Source organism: Ranitomeya variabilis, chromosome 4 (genome assembly GCF_051348905.1).
Source record: "Ranitomeya variabilis isolate aRanVar5 chromosome 4, aRanVar5.hap1, whole genome shotgun sequence".
Taxonomy (NCBI): Eukaryota; Metazoa; Chordata; class Amphibia; order Anura; family Dendrobatidae; genus Ranitomeya; species Ranitomeya variabilis.
The window spans coordinates 559,040,225-559,055,152 of record NC_135235.1 but is presented as its reverse complement, the minus strand read 5'-3'; positions in this window follow the sequence as shown (position 1 = coordinate 559,055,152).

Genomic DNA, 14,928 nt, shown 5'->3' with positions numbered 1-14,928 from the left:
GGGCTGAATGTTTGTCACAAAAAAAAATGAGGAACAGTAGTTTCAAGGACAATTTATTCAATTGAATGTGGTGTTTGATCTGTGAGAAAAATGTTCTAAATTAGAAAAAGTGGAGAAAAATTATATATTGATTTAGGCGAAAAGGTTTAACTTTCTATTCTTATGAGTCCAGTAGGTGGTCCTAATCAGTGATTCACGGCTTTTTCTCTGTTACTGTGCATTTAGAGACCTGTTAATTACTAAATAGGACCATCCACTTGCCTCTGAAACAGTAAAATAGCAAGGATGTAAATGAATAAAATACAAGTTATAACGAATCTTCTAAAGACATTTTGAGATAAGTTCAAAAAGTCAAAGTGAACTTGTAAATATAAAAACTGCATGATTTATAATGGAGAACTGTGAAATGCTAAACATTGCCAAATGTGCTTTTTTTAATTACCACAGTATCATTGGTGCATTTTATATGATTGAGGCCATTACTCTGGATGGAATAACCATAAATAACATAATAGTTTTACTTTTAATTAATAAAATTGACTATAAAGTTAATCAAATTGGTGGAAAATGGAAAGTCACGCTTTATGGGAGCTATGGTGTTAATGAGGCCCAGAAGCTGAAAGAGGCATATGATCAGCATAATTTCCACCAGCCATCATATTTCAGATATTATACTTGAGCAGCCGAGTTCCCTCTAAGCTCTTCTCATATTGCATTCATACAAAGCGGCATGTACCAGTAGCTTTAGTCTGGACTCCATTACATTAGTAGTTCACTTGGATTTTTACCTAATGCTGGATTAAAGGAAAAGATGAATTATAACTTTTTTTAGAGGCTCTGATTCAGGTCTTGTTCTTTTTAAAAGTACATTTTCATAGATGGGTATTTTCGGATATGACTTGTAATTAGAAAAAGAAAAAAGTTGTTTTGTCACCTCACCCACATATAGACAGAAATCCGGAGCACGGAGGTCAGCGTTGTAGCAGGAAAACCAATCGTCACGAAGAAAGCTCCAATTCCATGATATCCATAAAAATTATTATTAGTAATTCATGAAAAATTGATACAATCGGCATAAATGTCATAAGCCCCCTGTGGGGAGGTACATAGTAGTAAACTACTAACTGGTACTATATACCTCCCCGTAGGGGGCTTGTGACATTTATGCCGATTGTATCAATTTTTCATGAATTACTAATAATAATTTTTATGGATATCATGGAGGTGGACTTTCCTTCATGATCGAATGACTTGTAAATACATCCAATTTTTCAATTTACTGCTTATGAAAATTTTCAATCGTTATTGAGATAGTCACACTTTTCTTTTGTTTGCAGCTTGTTGCCTTAGAAACTGACCATCTTTGCCAGACAGCAGAACATACGCAGTACTTGCCAGCACTTTTCTATTGCGTCTGTAAGTGCTGAATTGACACTGACCAGGATCGCTAATCCCTGCCAGCTTCAAGCTAGACAGCAGCGGTGGTCGGTCTCTTGGGCAATAAGCTGTAAATAAAAAGAAACTCATACTTTGGTTATCTGCAGAACGGCTGCAAATGGTAATAAGCAGTAAATTGCAAAAGTGCTTGTTTTTACTAGCGCTATCCGGCAATATCCATTTATGAAGACAGAGATAACACTTTCAGGACAGAGATAGTTATTGGGACTGCCAATATCTGATTTAATTTGCAGACATTGCCCAAAAAATTCTATTGGAAAAGTAGACCTTATCATCAAGACTATATTGTATCTATTTCTATAACATAGGATTGTAGAAGGTGGTCCAGATGTTAAAATGCCCTCCATAGTAAGAACTGATCGCTACACTAGGAGCTCCAGCAAGAACCATGTGACAGAAGAATGGTTGAATTCTTCCAATAGGAGGCACATTGCTTGGAAATGTTGCAGTATAACTAAATTGTATTCAGCCAATGCTGTAGAAAAAGAACATATACTGCATATCTACAAATCATACGTTGATCTAATTTAGCTCGGCAAAAAATTTCTAAACTGAACATTAGATTCTTAATTCAACATCTTGAAAGCTTTCCCCCTCCCATATACTAATGTGCCACAAACAGGAAGTTGATATCACCAACCATTCCCATTTTATTTATGTGTAGCCATATAAATGGCCCACCCTGTACTTTAATTTAAAAGCCCCATCTTTCCCTCTCTACTCTAACAGCTTTATTTTTTTACTTCCTCTTTGATGGCATTTTGTTTGAGAATCCAGAGGGCATGCTGGGATACTAAAATGGAACACTTGTTTCAGGGGTTGAGCTAGTCAAATGACAAGCCAGCAAAAGAACAGTGGTGGAGCTGGTCTCTGCTTTTCCTTCTTTTTAGGTTATTTCCTTACAATGCACACTGACAGTGCGCTCTTTTGCCTGCTCTCTTGTGGACTCAGTCTTGCAATATGGGCACTAGGTCGCCAGTCCTGTTGGTGCACTGATACTGAGGTGGTGGTTGGTGCATGGTGCCGCACCTTTAATGATATAAAAAGTTAGGCACCAACTGAGAGGTTTGCCGAGGTGAGGCCTGACACCCATAATGTGGTGGTACACCATCTTGGGTGTCAGGTCAGGGCATTCCTACATGAACAGATTCTTGGAAAGTGGATTAGTCGTTGTTGGCCAGTTGAATGGCCACCAAGGTCTCCCGATCTGACCCTCTTAGACTTTTATCTTTGGGGTCATCTGACGGCAATTGTCTATGCTGTGAAGATACGAGATGTGCAGCATCTGAAACAATGGATACTAGAAGCCTGTGCTAGCATTTCTTCTGCAGTGTTGCTCTCAGTGTGTCAAGAGTGGGAGAAGAGGGTTGCATTGACAATCCAACACAATGGGCAGCACTTTGAACACATTTTATAAGTGGTCATAAATTTGTAAATAACTCATGAAAGAATAAAGTTACATTAAAACCCAGCACACCATTGTTTTTCTTGTGAAATTCTCAATATGTTTGATGTGTCACATGACCCTCTTCCCATTGGAAAAAATAAAGTTGGATCCAAAATGGCCTACTTAAAAATGGCCGCCATGGTCACAACGCATTTTGAAAAGTTTACTTCTCCCATATACTAGTGTGCCACAAACAGGAAGTTGATATCACCAACCATTCCCATTTTATTTAGGTGTATCCATATAAATGGCCCACCCTGTATATTAGAAAAGCTGTTAGATTATTACATTAAATAGACAAATAGGGTTAATCTCAGTGTTAGCTTTGGACCACCTGTTTAAGGTGTCCTGATAAGTAGTATCATACAGTGCCATGGTGTTTAGTAACTTGGATTGTCCGGGTGAATAGTGTAATTTAGTCCTCCCCACCAAGAACTATAGCATCTTCCTAGCTTCTTTTAAACCCTTCATGCCACATGGCACCTTATTGTTAAAGGGGCCCCAGTCCCTCTTGGCTCCCATTACTGATGTAAGTAATTGATAGCAAGGGAAGCAGACTGGGATTTGGCTACCAACCCTCTCTGCACTTTAGTTTTGACTTTAACAACTGTCCTGGAGAAAAACTAGAATGAAGCATATTAACCCTATCTCTGCTGCTTCTTTCTCACAAGTCGATGGAGTATACAAGTCATGTTTAATGGAGCGCCTCCAGACGCAGGGCCGCAGGGTACTCGGTACCGGGCCTCTCAATCTCAGTCCTGGGGTTGTCACGGTGGATAGACCCGGTCCGTGACCCTGCTAAGGGGCGTCCAATGAAAGGTGTGATGATGGTGTGTGGTGCAGGTCGCAATGAATAACGAGGACACAGGGTTGCAGTCTCTTTACCTCTTTACTGAAGGCTTCGGGATCCGCAATCCAGAGTACTGCTAACAGGGCTGGCTGAGACCGGCCGGTCCAAAGGCACATCCAGAGTTCCCTTTGCAGGTGGAAATCAGTGCCTACCTTCTAGCGCCTGTGTGTTGTAGTACCTCCCTGCTGAGCACCACGGGATAGTCCTCACAACTGTTGTGTCTGTTTCTGATGTTTTTTCTCACAACTCGTATCTGTTCTGATGTTCTTTCTCCATCCCCCAGATGATATGGCTAGGACGCACCCGTATGACGGGGTAGGCCTGGAGTTCTTCCGGGACCCTAGTGTCGCCCCTCTCCCACAATTGCCTCCTATGTCTGCTTAGGTGATTTAGGTGAGACAGCCAACCTATAATCAACTGTCCTGCCGCTGTTTGAAGTACTGCTTGGAGCCCAATACTTCCTCGGCGTTCCGGCCACCGGCTACGCGCCTCAGTAGGATGTTGCCGATCTCGGGGCATGACTCCTACTGGTTTATCTCCTTTTTGCTGCGATCTCGTTTCTCACTTCTCCACAATAAACTTCGCTTTGTTTCCTTTCTTAAGATGACGCCGCATTCAAGTGCAGGCGCGGCTCCGTAACAATCTGTCCTGTTCGCTAGGTCACTGCCAGGATCCCACCCCTGATAGAGACCCCCCTGAATCTTCCCCCGCAACACCCCCTGCCACAGGATGTTGCCTGGATCCAACCCAGTCAGCTTCTGACTAACTTCCTATCCAGCCCCCAGTTTTACCCAAGTGTGAGGGGTGGCCTAATGCATAGAACCCTTTGCTCCCCCTGGTGGCTGAAGTGTGAAATGTAGTGTGTGACTGTGATACCTGGTCAGGTGAACTCCTTTTGTGCAATCAGACGTAACATCACTCCCCTGAGTGGCAGAGCGACATTACTGCAACGATCAGGCCTCTGGGGCGCTGCACTTAACATAATGTATTAGGACAGGGGTAACACAAGATCATTTAGTTACTGCATTATTCCCCTTAAGAAGTGCATTGTTCTACTCCCAAGATTGACCACATCATGGCATGTTAAACAACAACTTCATTTACCGCACCTTACATTAGTCACACAGCATTGGAATTCTGAAATGTGCTCCAATGGGTAAAGAGCAAACCCCATGCGACAGAGTCAGAAGGACAGCAGCCGTTGACCCTGATTTGGCTCTCAGCCCACTCCTTCCTTTGAGGACACAGATATTCAGTGAAGTGACACAGAGACATTTAAAGGTTAGCTGGAAGCCTTCTTTGGAGGGTTCCGGTTACTGCTCATTAAGTGCTGCTGAGCAATGATGCAGAATAGGTGCTGGCGGAAGGTGGGGGGCTTCTGGGTGTACAAATGGTGCTTTAGAGTGAGAAGTGCACTGAGATAAAGCAGGGGCATATAGGAACAGATTGATACCAAGTGCTAATCATAGAATGGGCCAATTCAATATTGTCTATAAGTTGGACTATTATTCAAAAATTGTTAAGTAGGATGAATCCATCTAAACCTAGGAACGGCCTAAGATATTCTGACCGAGAGTCTGATGTTTTGCATGTTATCTGATATTAGGAAGTATTGGCATATGGTCTTTTACGCTATACAGAGCAATACAGCATTTTCTTCATCTTTCACTATATCTAGTGGTATTCTTGAAATGTACAGCACTGATCCTCCTGAGAGGAGCAAAAAAACAAATATTAAAAATTGCTCTTAGTATTGCCGTTTATGATAACCAAAATATGGGGCTTAGATAGATTGACGGATATAAAGGAGTGCGGAAATACAGCTGGGAAGATAATGGAGGGCAGGTGAGTATGACGCATGGGCAGGAGTAAAATAGCGGAAAGGAGTGAACTTGGTCTAAATGGAGGCAGGTGTGTGGCAGTGGGAAGAGAGGAAGGAGCAGGGAAGGTAACAATTTTTTTTATAATTTATTTTTCTGCTTCCTGGACCAGAAAGGATGTGGAGGCTGAATAGGCTTAGGGGTTTATTTATTGTGGATTTGTGATGAAAAGGAAAAAATGTAATAAAGTTTTTTTTAAAAACCTAAAAAGAAAAAATGTAGCCATCTTAACCGATTACAGTTTTTTTCCCCAAATCCTTTAATTGGTAACCTTATACTTGGAAAAGCTTCTTATTAAAAATTCTGAAGAATTGAGGGATTTTTAATTCTATATTTTAATGCTTGTCTCCTAGGCAGGTATAAGGATGAAGACCAGGCTGTGGGTTCCTATGAGACACTGGGTCTGGAACTGCGGTTGCCACGTCCAGTGTTGCAGGGGGGAAGGAAATGGGAGACGGAAAGAATCCATGACCTGCAGAGAAGGGGCGTGGTAAGCGAGGGGAGGAAAGAGTGCCCAGCGTGGGAAGGGTCAGAGAGTTCCCGCCAGAGGGAAGAGAGAGCAGAGACCTGCTGCGCTCTGCGGAGGGAGTTAGACCGCAGAACAGAGATCCAGGACGGGCGCAGTGGGGACTCCCAGGTACTAGTGGGTGCACAGAGAGATGGGCACCGACTAAATCATCACGGTGCTGGCATCCAGGTACCAGCTGGTGTACCGAGAGATGAGTGCCAAGTGAAACATTGCAGTGCGGGCATCCAGGTATTGGCAAGTGCCCAGGGGAGAACACGCCGAGTAGAGACTTGAGCAGAGCTTCACACTTTGGCTCTGCAGTTCAATGGACTAGGGGCTCAGCTGGCAAAACCAGTGACAGCCCGCTGCCACCAGAAGCGAGACCGTGTGTTGGGCGGGGAAGCCTCAAGACACAGCACCGGCCTCCGCCAGCATCTCCTCACCCATCAGACTGCAAGCGAGTAAAGGACAGAGGAGTCACGATAAATTGAATCTGTTACAAAAGACTGTTAAGTTAAATCACCATTAAACTGTTTAACCTGTTTTCCCCTTCCTGTTATCTCCCTGCTATGAATTCATTACTGTTAATTAATTAAATAATACTTAACCCCTTCTCCGCGCCTCTGTGTCACTGCATCCAAGTTCTTGTGTTACACAAGGAGTGCAATCATTATTACCCTAAGTCATGTGACAAGGCTCGTTAAGGGTCAACATTGACTTGTAGGATTGCTACCTTCCAATAGGTGGCACTAGAGTTCTAGCTCTCCTCCTCTCTGAAGAGACAATTTGCATAACATGGAGTGCAGTGATTATAAGCTCTTTTTGTAGAGCTTGTAATCACTGCTATAACCCAGGCCAAATCACTCAATCTGGCTAACTTCAGGGCCAATGTGCCCCTTCGATGCTGCAGAGGAAAAGCTGCCATTGCTTTCAGCATCGGAGAGTGCACAGTTTGGCCAACAGCTCAATCATACCTCAATCATTTAGGAGAGACTTTCTCCCTATCCCAAGAAAAAAGGAAGCCGTTAGTCTAGGAAATAATTCATTCCTGAAGATCAGTCATGGTACAACTTCTTTAAAGTAAAAAGAAATTGGAACCATAATAAATCCATATTGCATAAATAGAGTCCAATAACCACCTTTTACATGAATATGTTAGCCTTTTAATCTATTTTAATGAAATAATAGATATTTGATACATATTTCCATCTTCACGCAGCAAATTGCCAATTTAGCCAACTAACTCTAAGCAATTTCTACACTTCTTTTAAAGGTAACCTGTCACCAGTTTTGTCCTAAAACAATGACCTTAATCATAAACTATGCTGTAGTCCATCACTGGTTATACATTATAACCACCTGACCCCCCAAAAAACCTTACAAAGTTTTCCTGCGCTGTACGTTAATCCTGTCGGTCCGGTCCGATGGGCGTGGTTTCTGAGGTCTCCATCCCTCCTCCAGGTTTCTCAATTCCTCTTACTGATAGCCGATCTCCTGCTGTAATTGACATGGATGACGCCTTCTGTGTAATCAACATAGCTAGACAAAATCTACACCTGCACAGAGAAATTACGGGATCGCACATGCGCACTATGCCCTGCCCTATTTTGGGCAGAGTCGAAAACATAAGTGCATGCCGTTATGGTTTATGCTGTGCCCGCAATAGGGCAGAGCATAGAGCACAGGCATGAGCGGGCGATTTCTCAGTGCGGTCACGAGATTTTGCCCAGGTATGTGGATGTCGCAGAAAGCGTTATCCATGTCAATTACAGCAGGATGACGTCTGGAAGGAGGGATTGAGAAGTCAGGGGGAGGTATGGAGACCGCAGAAACCACGCCCATCAGACCAGGCCAATAGGATTAACATCCAGCGCGGGAGAACAGTTATTTGGTGGGTATACTGGGGGAGTCAGAGGGTTATATAAACATTGACGGACTGCAGCACAGGCGCTGATTAAGGTCAGAGTTTTAGTTGGCACAGGACAAAACTGGTGACAGGTTCCCTTTAAGCTTGCTCATTGATTTTCACTTTAATAAACCAATATTAAAACCAAATGTATAGGATTTTGGATGCAGACATTTGTGTGGTAATAGTCCCTTTTGAATCATCAGTCACCAGCAATAATGTGATTACAGCTTCGCCTTTGGCTAGACAGACATTATTTGATATGCTGAATTGAAAGTGCACAAAGTTCAGGCTTGTCAGATAGCCTCAGTATTCCTTACACAGCCCTGGGTGGCGAAGTCGAGTCCTCAAACAAGATTATCACCTCTGTAAGCTTTATAAAAAATCTTCCAAATCTTTCCAGATTTTCTGCATGAAGACGTTTAATTAGCAAATATATGACAGTTGCAAGAAATGATTTTTTTTAGATTTCCACCGGGGATTTGGAAAGCTACAAGGAACACAAGTCTAAGTATATCACTCAAACGTTCAGCAGTATACATGTTATCAAGCCTTATAAATTTTAAAAAATAATGTGCCAGTCTACAAAAAGATTATTTCTTGCTGGCAATGATGCTCCTGGCATGATTGTTATTATATAAATGCTGTCATGTCTGCTCCTGTAATCACTGCTCCTCCTGTCACCACTGTGTTCCACCTGTCACCATTGCTGCCCTCCTGACACCTCTGCTCTCTGCTCTTCATCTGTCACCACTGTTCCCCTCCTATCACCACTGCTCCCCTCCTGCCACCATTGCTCCCCTCGTATCACCACTGCTCCCCTTCCTGTCACTGTTGCCCCTCCTCTCTGTTCCTCCCCTCCTCTCACCGTTCCTCCCCTCCTCTCTGTTCCTCCCCTCCTCTCACCGTTGCGTCCCTCCTGTCATGACTGCTCCCTTCCCTTCACCACTGCTCCCTTCCTGTCACCATTGCTCTTCACCTGTAACTATTGCTTCCCTCCTGTCATCACTGCTTCCTTTTTGTCACCACTGCTCTCCTTTCACGTTTGTCACCTTTCACCATTGATCACCACTTGTCACCACTGCTTCCCTCTTGACAGCACTGCTTTCCTCCTGACACACAGCTCCCAACCGTCCCTGGTACTGCGGGACTGTCCCGATTTTGAGGCTGTGCCCCGCAGTCCCACACGGGACTCTGCTTCTCCAGCACAGCCAGCAGGAGAAGCAGCTGACACGCCCACTTGTGTTAGGCCATGCCCCTCCATATCTTCTTCTCCGGTGGTTCAGAGAGGGAGAGAGGACATTCTGAGGTACGTGTGTGTGTGTATGTGTGTGTGTGTCTTGCACTACCCACATACTGTACATGCAGCTGGCTCTGCTGTGCTTACAGTACAAGGCATTATAACCAGGAGTAGTGGCAGCAGATAGAGCAATCCAGTGCAGCCTGTTAGTTACAGGCACAGTATATATATATGGATCCTTTATATACTACAGCAGTTATGGAGTGGAGCCTGTAGATAGTGATGTTGTCTGAGCGCATGCAGAGTTCGCAGAGCTGGGCTACATTGCAATGTGCAGGATCTGTGAGGCAGCAGTGTGGACAGCGACTGGTGGTGAAATTTTTGCCTGCATTGTAAGCAGAGCTGCTGGAACACATCTACAGCCCCGACTGCACACTGGCATCGTCATGTGGGGCCATTATACAGTATTGAGCATCATGTGGGGGCTATTATACTGTACACAGCATCATGTAGGGCCTTTTTACAGCATTGAGCATCATTTGGGGCCATTATACGGTATGGAGCACTTTGTGGCCATTATACAGTATTGAGCATCATGTGTGGCCATTATACAGTACTGAGCATCATGTGTGGCCATTATACAGTATTGAGCATCATGTGTGGCCATTATACTGTATGCAGCATCATGTGTGGCCATTATACAGTATGGAGCATCATGTGTGGCCATTATACAGTATTGAACATAATGTGGGGCCATTATACAGAATGGAGCATCATGTGTGGCCATTATACAGTATTGAGCATCATGTGTGGCCATTATACAGTATTGAGCATCATGTGTGGCCATTATACAGTATGGAGTATCATGTGTGGCCATTATACAGTATTGAGCATCATGTGGGGCCATTATACAGTATGGAGCATCATGTGTGGCCATTATACAGTATGGAGCACTGTGTGGCCATATTTTTTTCTGTTTATAAGTATTGCTTATGAAACAGTGTGATCAGCAGTGCTAAATGGGTGTGCTTGGGGAGTGGATATGACTGTTACTAGTTGTGAAATGGGTGTGGTCAGGGGCGTGACCTAAAAAATGCCGAGACACGCTGCGCGCGCTGCTACCATTGGCCCTCTTTGCCTTCTTCAAAAGTTGGGAGGTATGCACCACTGCTCCCCATCCTGTCACCATTGCTCTCTTCCTGTCATTATTGCTCCCCTCCTGACATCACTCCTCCCATCCTGTCACTGTCATCACTGCTCCCCTCCTGATGTCACCATTGCTCTCAGTCTCCACCTGTCACTACTGCTCCCCTTCTGTCACCACTGCTCCCCTCTTGTCACCGTTGCTCCCCTTCCTACAACATCGCTCCTCTCCTGTCATCATTGCTCCACTCCTGTCACCAAAGCTCCCTTCCTGACACCACTCCTCCCCTCCTGTCATCATTACTCTCCTCCTCTCACCATTGCTCCCCTCCTAACACCAGTGCTTCAGTCCTGTCACCACTGCTCTTCTCCTGTCACCATTGGTATCCTCCTGCCACCATTGCTTCCCTCCAGTACCAACTGCTTCCTTCCTGTCACCACTGCTCTCCTTCCTGTCACCAAAGCTCCCTTCCTGACACCACTCCTCCCCTCCTGTCATCATTACTCTCCTCCTCTCACCATTGCTCCCCTCCTAACACCAGTGCTTCAGTCCTGTCACCACTGCTCTTCTCCTGTCACCATTGCTATCCTCCTGCCACCATTGCTTCCCTCCAGTACCTACTGCTTCCTTCCTGCCACCATTGCTCCCCTTCTGTCACCAATGCTCTCCTTTTGTCAACATTGATCCCTTCCGGTCACCACTGCTCCCTTCCTGTCACCATTGCACTACTGCTGAAACCATTGCTCCGCTCCTGTCACCTCTGCTCTCATCATGTCACCACTGCTCTTCTACTGTCAATACGGCACTCCTGATCATATCACATCTCTCCTTTCTGTCACTATTGCTCCCCTCCTGTCACTACTGCTCACCACTGCTCACCTTCTGTCACCAGTGCTCACCTCCTGTCACCACTGCTCACCTCCTATCACCACTGCTTACCTCCTGTTACCCCTGATCTCCTCTTGACACCACTGATCTCCTCCTGACACCACTGCTCCCCTTCTGTCACCACTGCTCTCCTCCTGTCACCAGTGTGCTGCCCTCCTGCCACCACAGCTCCCCTCCTGTCAGGGTTGCCACCAGGAAATTCAGGGCCCCATATTGGCAAAATGTTTGGGGCTCCTTGAGGCTCCACCCAGGCTCCACCCCAGCCCTGCCTCCACCCCTCAAATTGTCCACAGTTCCACAGCCCTCTCTTGGAAAAACGCCACTTCTGCATCACATCCTCACCAAGCGCACATTAACAGTTCCCATCACCAGATCACATACATAGCTGCAGCTTTAGTTTTAACCAAAAGATTTTTTAATCTACCACCACAACAACATAGGCTCTTTTGGCCGGGCCCTACTCTACTGTAACTTAGTAAACATTTTTAAAATATCTAATGCTCTTTAGGTATATTTTCATTTATTTTTTAATTTTTAAAATGACCAATAGTATTACATACAATGAAAACATACAACCACACCATGACCAGACACCATATTACCACCACAGTAACCAAATAGAAGGAACAAATACAGCCACAACATGACCAGATCACATATTACCACCACAGTGACCTAGTAATACCACATGCAAGGAACAAATACTGACACACCATGACCAGATCACATATTACCACCACTTAGTGACCGAATGCTACAATACTGATCATTAATAAAAGAAACACAATACCAGTATCACCATAAGTGCCATTATGCATAGGAGATCTGTACTTAGCATAAAGTGTCCGAGTACAGGTAATACAGTGATAACCAATGACATTATACACACGAGTGCTGTATATAGTGTACAGGTAACACAGTGATCACCAGTGACATTATACACAGGAGCTCTGTATACAGTGTCAGTGTACAGGTAATACAGTGATCACTGGTGACATTGTACACAGGAGCTCTATAGTGTCAGTGTATAGGTAATACAGGGATCCCTGGTGACATTATACCCTGGAGTCCTGTGTATAGTGTCAGTGTACAGGTAATACAGTGATCATCGGTGACATTTTACACAAGAGCTCTGTATATAATATACAGTGTATAGTGTGCGTGTACATGTAATACACTGACTCACTAGTGATATCTCTAGGTGAAGTCCTTCATCTTCACTTTTCATCTTCATTCAACAAAGACCACTTTCAGTTCTTCCAGCCTGGATTCATCTCTGCAGGAAATAACACAATTATCTAGAGCACCGCTTGCAAAGCACATTACTTAGTTTTTTCCCAACTTCTACACTACACTAGATGAAGAAAAAAAACATAGTGTCACTCTGCACAGTACCAACACCCCACCCCCCTTTGAAAACAGTATCCTCAAAAAATAAAATACATCACTGCAGTAATAATATCCCTTAATTATCCCCTACAGTAATAATATCCCCCATTCTGGCCCCCTTGTGTCTCATTCTTGGCTCCAGCCATATGTTCCCCCATCCTGGTCCCAAATGTTCTCCCATCCTACCCTCATGAGTATCCATTTTGCCCCATGTGACGTCCCATCCAGCCCCATATGATCTCCCCATCCTGCCCCATCTGTCTCCATCCTGCCCCATCTGTCCCATGATCCTGCCCCATCTGTCCCATGAACCTGCCTCATTTGTCCCATGATCCTGCCTCATCTATCCCATGATCCTGCCCCATCTGCCCCATGATCCTGCACCATGTGCCTCCATCTTATCCATCCTGCCCCATTATACTGCAGCATGTGTCTCCATCCTGCCCCATGTTCCTGCCCCTTTCTGCACCATCTGTCTCCATCCTGCCCCATGATCCTGCACCATGAGTCTCTGCTATTCACTATGCGTGAGCTGGAAGTCTCTTTTACAATGAAAGCATATGGGACCTCGTTCTAATGCTTAACAAGGTTACATTGTTTAAGTGACTTCCGGGTCATACAGAGCACAGCATGACCCAGAGAACCTGCAGAGCAGTAACGTCACTGAGAAGTGCAGCTGAACATTATATTACATGCACACATACAAAGATTTTGTAATTGGAGTGGTAGTGGAACCACAGTGCAGTGGTCCAAGAAGGGGCTAACTCTTCGCTATAGCCCCTGATGGTGGGGTTAGACTTGGCTCCAAAATGACACCATGTGCTGCACCAGGACAGACCTCGGATTTGCCTTCTACTGACATGCTTTTAACTTAGAACCAAGTTTTGGTAAGGGTGCAATCTCTGTGGTGCCACTAGAGCACAATGATATCTACAGGTGTCAACAGTAGGGAGCCAAGTACTGAAAGCCTAAGAGCCACATGTGACACCTGACCTACTGGTTAGTTAATGTGCACATGATAAGGATGGATATTTATAGACAACGGCCAAGAAAACTGTCATGCACGACTCCCAACCTACACAAATCCAGACTCTTGAATCTTGAATAGCTTTTTGCGTCTTAAGGTACCGTCACACTAAACGATATCGCTAGCGATCCGTGACGTTGCAGCGTCCTGGATAGCGATATCGTTGTGTTTGACAGGCAGCAGCGATCAGGATCCTGCTGTGATATCGCTGGTCGTTGATTAAAGTTCAGAACTTTATTTGGTCGTCAGATCGCCGTGTATCGTTGTGTTTGACAGCAAAAGCAACGATACCAGCGATGTTTTACAGTGGTAACCAGGGTAAATATCGGGTTACTAAGCGCAGGGCCGCGCTTAGTAACCCGATGTTTACCCTGGTTACCAGTGTAAAATGTAGAAAAACAAACAGTACATATTCACATTCGCGTCCCCCGCCGTCCGCTTCCTGCACTGACTGAGCACCGGCCAGAAAGTGAAAGCACAGCACAGCGGTGACGTCACCGCTCTGCTGTTAGGGCTGGCGCTCAGTCAGTGCAGGAAGCGGACGCCGGGGGACGCGAATGTAAGTATGTACTGTTTGTTTTTTTACATTTAACACTGGTAACCAGGGTAAACATCGGGTTACTAAGCGCGGCCCTGCCCAGGGACCTCGGCATCGTTGGTCGCTGGAGAGCGGTCTGTGTGACAGCTCTCCAGCGACCAAACAGCGATGCTGCAGCGATCGGCATTGTTGTCTGTATCGCTGCAGCGTCGCTTAGTGTGACGGTACCTTTAGTGAAGCCATGATGGAACAATTCATCCCAGGGCTCTCAGAACCGATGCTTTAGAATTAAAGGGTTTGTTCAGTTTGGAGTCAGCTTTCCTTACATCCTACCACAATGGATATAAAATACCCAAAACACACCACTGAAAAAAATTATATAAAAATATAATCTTTATTATCAATATTAAAAATTAAATACATCTAGTATCAAAAATGTGAATCAAGAGCTGAATGAGACATGTATGAGGAGACAATAAAAAGAAGGGTAGCACTCAAGTACAATAAGTGGTAAGGTTTGATTAGTAACTGGCCATGAGATAGCTAAATAATAAAGCCCTAAGTAGGTCTAAAAAAGAAGACCCGGAATGTCTGGCTAACAGTAAAGTGCATATAGTACAGACCATACTGGTCAAAGTAGAATAGCCATAGAA